Raw genomic sequence first — 5,926 nt, forward strand, 5'->3', positions numbered from 1 at the left:
GTGACGTTTGAGTGGAGAAGAGAAACCTTGTCAGCACCTCGTCAGCGAGGGCGGTGTGCGGGTAGCGAATCGGTCCGGGTCGAGTCGGGTGCGAGCGCGGGTTGCTGGAGGTACTGATTCCGCGACACGTAGCGCTCGCTGGACCGGTGGATCGTTGCTGAAGAACGAATGGTGCTGGGTGGGCGCTAATGCTGGGGGCATGGCTTCGCGACATGTGGATCAATCCTGGGCGTTGATGCTGAGATCGGACGGTCCTGGAAGTATCTGGAAGAAGGAAGAGAAGCAAAACGGAAGGCGACCTTTAGGCCGCGCGTGGCGGCGCGTGCAGTGGTTAATGGCAACGAGGCTGGTGTCATTGAACTTGCAACGATGAGACGAAGATGGTGGTAGGGACGGTGACGAACCAAAACATCGGAAACGGATCGAAAAATGAGGCCAAAGAACACTGCCGGAAGAGGAAAAAACAAGGGGCTATGAATGAATTTTCATGGGAAAAAAAACCTATGCTCTTGATACCATGTTAGAAACAAGAGAGAAATCTGAAGAAAGTGTTTTGTGTACTATTCAGATTAATGTACAAGGGGTATCTATAGCTGCTAGTAGAATCAAAGTAATATAAGTATAGAATCCTACAATTAATATACAGATACGCTATATAAATACAAATGATACTAATTAATCTAATTCGATTCTAATGATTCTCTTAACAGGATCTACAAAGAGAAGTACAAGAAATGTCAAAGATAATATTCGAAAGAGGTCAAGTAGGCAATTAGATTTACAGGCAAACAAGGGTACATAGGAACAATAAGTTATGGTTGGGAAATAATCAAATTACATTCTGAGAAAATACGAAGTAAGAATTTCAATAAAGATAATGAAGAAAGTGATGGCACGAGTTCATTAGCACGAATAAGGGCTATACTTCGAAACTGAGCTTAACTTTGTAACCTCTAATGTTTTCAAACCCCGTAATTCGCATTACCTATTACTTCTATTTTGTCCATGATAACCCATTATTGTTTTCATATACATAAATTATTAGTATATATTAAGTTGGCCAGATTTAATATCATAAGGTATGCAATGGTAAGCCAACAATGTTGATCATGCATATAAAATCTAAACTCTTATTATCAGAACAAGTCACAAAGCATGACAAACACTCAGAGTATGAAGTGAAGCATAGTCAGTCTATTCCTAAGGTTCTAACAGAAACGAACTACTCTGATAGCATAATGTAACACCCTAACTTTTAGCACCTCATGCTCGTACCAAAAGCTCTCTAAACCTTTTTATTCTATACTATCTTTATTTAATATTGAGCCTTTGTGAATATGAACCAAAACTTTAATTAAGAAAATGAAATAGTTTTTTATTTCACATAACATTACATATATAGACTTAATAAAAAATTCTCAACTACAAGTCCTCTCTAAAAACCAAAACAATAAATGACGAGGAAAAAATAAAATCTAACAACTCAACTCGTAAACATAATCTTCTATGCTCCTGTAGCTCCGCACTAAACCTTCACACCTGTAGCTGAAAAGGGATGAAAATAGAGGATAAGAACTGGGGAGTTCTTAGTAGGATTTGGGTTAGAAGTTAAGCTCATTTTGCTATTATTAGCCAACCGCGACTAACAGCAGAACACCTACAAGCATAAATAATAAAAGAACACAGAAAACAATCAGTCATGCAACACACACACAATGACAGAGTTACATAGCACAGAGATATGCGCAAACAAGCATGATGTATGTCTATCCCTAGTGTAGGTAATGAGCTCATTTATCGGTTTCGACCTGCACTCGACGCAATCCAACACACAAGTCGAATAAGGCATTCTAGCGACATAACCTCTGCAAGTTTCTACTTCTTGCAGGCGCTGATTCTCCAACTGAAACATGTGACCCATGTTCCTGGAAGTCATTCCACATTTACGGGCATTCCCGCACAGTCATTCACATACAAAGCCCACGGTTTAACATTTTCATATTAGCACCATAACTATTTACTTTCCGTCACCCTCTCGTGACCTTTCAATCATTCTCATAATCACATGTGCCGATTTATCTTCTCTTCAGTCTTTTGAATATCAACATAAATAAATCAAACTATCTTCGCACTATTCTCTCATCCTTCACTAAATATCTTATGGAAAAGAATCATAAGGTTCTTTAATTAAGTCGGTATTCTCTAAAGTTTTTAAGATTTATTCTGTTATTTATTGAATTATATTCTGACTTAACTCAGCAACCTTTGTCTGAGTTTGACTTTTAGTGCCATAACCTCTATAAGCAACCTCTGTCTTACAGGTGTGACTCTGTTGAGTTGATGTATGCAAACATAACCTATGTAAGTAACCTCGGTCTTACAGGTGAGGCTTTCTCTAGCCAATGTATGTATTGATAACCTTTGTAAGCAACCTCTGTTTTACAGGTGTGACCATCTACTGGATTGGCCGATGTGTCTTTGGAAAGCAAATCTCGGTGGACACGCCACCATATCTCTGCTTATCTCATTTTCTTTTTGTTCTTTCTTTCTTCTCTTTCTTATCATTCCACAATATATATTATCTTTGCATTATTCCCTCGCATTTTTTTAAGTGTCTTATGAAAAGAGAATCAAAAATTTTTAATTTAGATTTGTCTTTCTAAAGTTTTCAGGATTGTTCTCTGCTTACCTTTTTAGTATATCATAAATAAAATAATATCTTTTAAATAAAATACTAATATATAATATATTTCAAAAATATATTGATAATAATCTTAACAAATTAATAACAATAATAATTATTTTCTTTATTACCAAAAACTTATTACTCTTGAACTTAATTATTATCCAAAATATCCCAAAACGTATATAATTATTAAACTAACTTAAAATTTTTATTAAATTATTATTTTAATCTCAAATATAAATTTTGTTTGCATGATTATAGCTTTACCAAAAGACCAAACTGCATTCCCAAAATCTTCAAGTTTTCTGCTTGATTTTTAGGTCTGTTTTTTAATTTTACTGTTACTGATTTTTCACAGTTTTTCATTCAATCTTCCAACCACCAAATCTCATTAATTTTTTCAAAATATTATATCACAACAGTCCCAAAATCATCACAACAATCTCAGCCGAGGTGTTCTTCATAGTCGAACCAACAAATCACAAGCGACAACAATAATTCAACAAGATTTCAATATAAACTTAAACAACCTCAAAACAATAATCAATCAAACTAACATTCATTTATCAAATTCACATTTAATCATCATAAAATTATCAAACTCTATTTTCGTACAAAATCAAAACAACAAAAATTTCGGATAAACTTTTTGATCGAGCTGCTAAAGAAGAAAACGTTAGAAATCGTCTGTGCCTTCTAGAACTCTAATTGGCCGAATTTAATAGAAAGGGGAACTACGTCACCGTCAAAAGTAATGTCAACGTGTAGAAGAGGAAGATATAAATATTTTTATTGGATTAGATTTTTTATTGAAGTTACAAATCGCAATAAATTGGAGTCGGAAATTTTGGTAGGGTTACGATTTTTTTCCATGCAAGCTTCGGTCTTTCCTTTTCTTATTTTCTTTCTTCTGAGTTCGGTGATGAAAGCAACCAATATGAAGTAAAGTTGTTCTGGTGATTAATGAATAGGGTTATGTGTCACGTTTGACTTTTATTGATCTTTGTTCCGTTAATGGCTTAAGCCAAAGAAAGGAACCAAGAAAATTATTCATTGAATAATAATCCTAATTAAGGTGTCATAGGTTTAGTTTGATTCACATTTCCTTTCTTTTCTTTCTTTAATAGTTCGGCATAATGGAATGAAATTAAGAATAATAAGTTTAGCTAATGAGGTGGCTGATGGTGGTTTATAATTAGAGAAGGAGATTTGCTTAGTAAAAAGATTAGATGTCATGGCTTGGTTAATCATAGGCTGGGTGTTATGTTTTGGAGTTGTTAATTCAGCGGTTTAAGTTATAATAAATATTTCAAAAGGGTATTTATGAAAACTAAATATATTAAAACATAAATAATAATAATATATGTAAGTTACTAATATAAATGATATTAATAACGTAATGATAAAAGATATACGATGAAGCGTTGATAAAGTTAAGTTCATCGAAAAGTACCGATATTTATTTATATTACCGGATATCGAACTCGATAATAATATTATTAACTAAACTCTATTTTTAAAATTAAAAATATCATTTACTCAAACTAAAATATACATATAATTTTTATAAAATAAATTATAATTTATTTATATTTATATTTTAAAAAATGTGGGTCATTACACAAGGACCATTTCAAGTAATTGTGTGAATCTCATGAATCATTATGAAAATTTACTTTGTGAAGTTATTAACTGAGACTCATTAAATGATTTGACATATTTAATTAAATTATTATTCAATAATTTAATTATCAATTTTACATAAGGATAAACCACAAAATTACTCGAATTTTGCTTTCGACAAAAATACCCTTAAATAATTTTAAAATGTGACAAAAATATCTAACATTAAATATATATTCTCAAAAAATGCTTTAAAAATTGAATTTTGATATTTTTTTGCAAGCATAATTAGAAAAATAAAATATTTTTATCCTTAAAATTTGATAATTTTTTGCTAAGTATATATTTTTCTGTGATTTTTTATGTCAACAACAAATAATAATTTTAAAAAACAAAAATATAGAAATCAATTTTTTATCTAATTTTTTGTGTATATTTTTTAAATAGTTTTCTAAATATTTCTATAAATTTTAGATCTAATACATAAATGGTTTGTCAAATACAAAAATTGTTTTCCACTTACAAAAAAAAATATTCTTTTTAGATATTTTTGTTGGATTTTAAAAATTTTTAAGAACATTTTTGTTAATAAAAAAATTTGAATATATTTTTGTCAATAATAAAATTAATCGAATACATTTTTAATAATTTACTCTTTACATAAAGATAATTCACTGCACGTAAATTTTTACTTTTTACTAATCAATTTAATTTTGATGTATTTATTCTTATTTAAAACATTCATTTTTTTAAAGACAGTAATTATTTTTGTTGGTGTAGAAAATTTGTTTTACTACATCAAAATTATTTTTTTTAGTAATTGAGTTTAATTCTTACATATAATCATATTTGTAAACATGTTAATATTAACATTAATGATATGTAAATATAATTCGTTGTTCAAATAACTCTTGTATTTTTAAGAACATCGATGGTAAAAAAAATTAAGTTTTTGTTCTGACTTCTAACGCTATTGAAATTGAGATTTACTTTGTGGGTAGCTGGTACAATATTCCTTTATTATTTGAAGTTTTAAAATTCCATTAAAAATTCATTTTAATCCTATATTAATTTGGTTAAACATATATGTATTGGTGGGGTTATTAAACAATTAATATCTACTAAAAAAATTAATTTTTTTCGTAAAACTACAAATACATTAATTATTATAACCTTTAATTTATATTTTTAATAAATGACAATTATAATTACTATTAAAAATTTAACATATTCTATTATTATATAAGTTAAGCAATTAATACATACAAAAAAATTAATTTATTTTCGTATTTTATCTTCTGTGCAACACAAATTAAGCTCTATCTATATATAGTGCATTTACTTTTAATAATTTATGCATCAACATAAAATTTATATTTGTATAATCGTACATTATACATGCTTAAATATATAGCAAAAATTACAATACATTTAGTAGTTATTGATATTTATTATTAATTGATTGAATATAGAGAAGATTAGCAGTAATTATAATAATTTTAATTGTCACCTAAAAAGAATGAATTAAATAACAATAATTGAATTAATTTTTTATTTTAATTAATAGAAATTAAATTTATTGAGTTAAAATAAGTAATTAAGAATTGATAATAAAAA

The sequence above is a fragment of the Arachis duranensis genome, chromosome 7, assembly GCF_000817695.3.
Source record: "Arachis duranensis cultivar V14167 chromosome 7, aradu.V14167.gnm2.J7QH, whole genome shotgun sequence".
NCBI lineage: Eukaryota > Viridiplantae > Streptophyta > Magnoliopsida > Fabales > Fabaceae > Arachis > Arachis duranensis.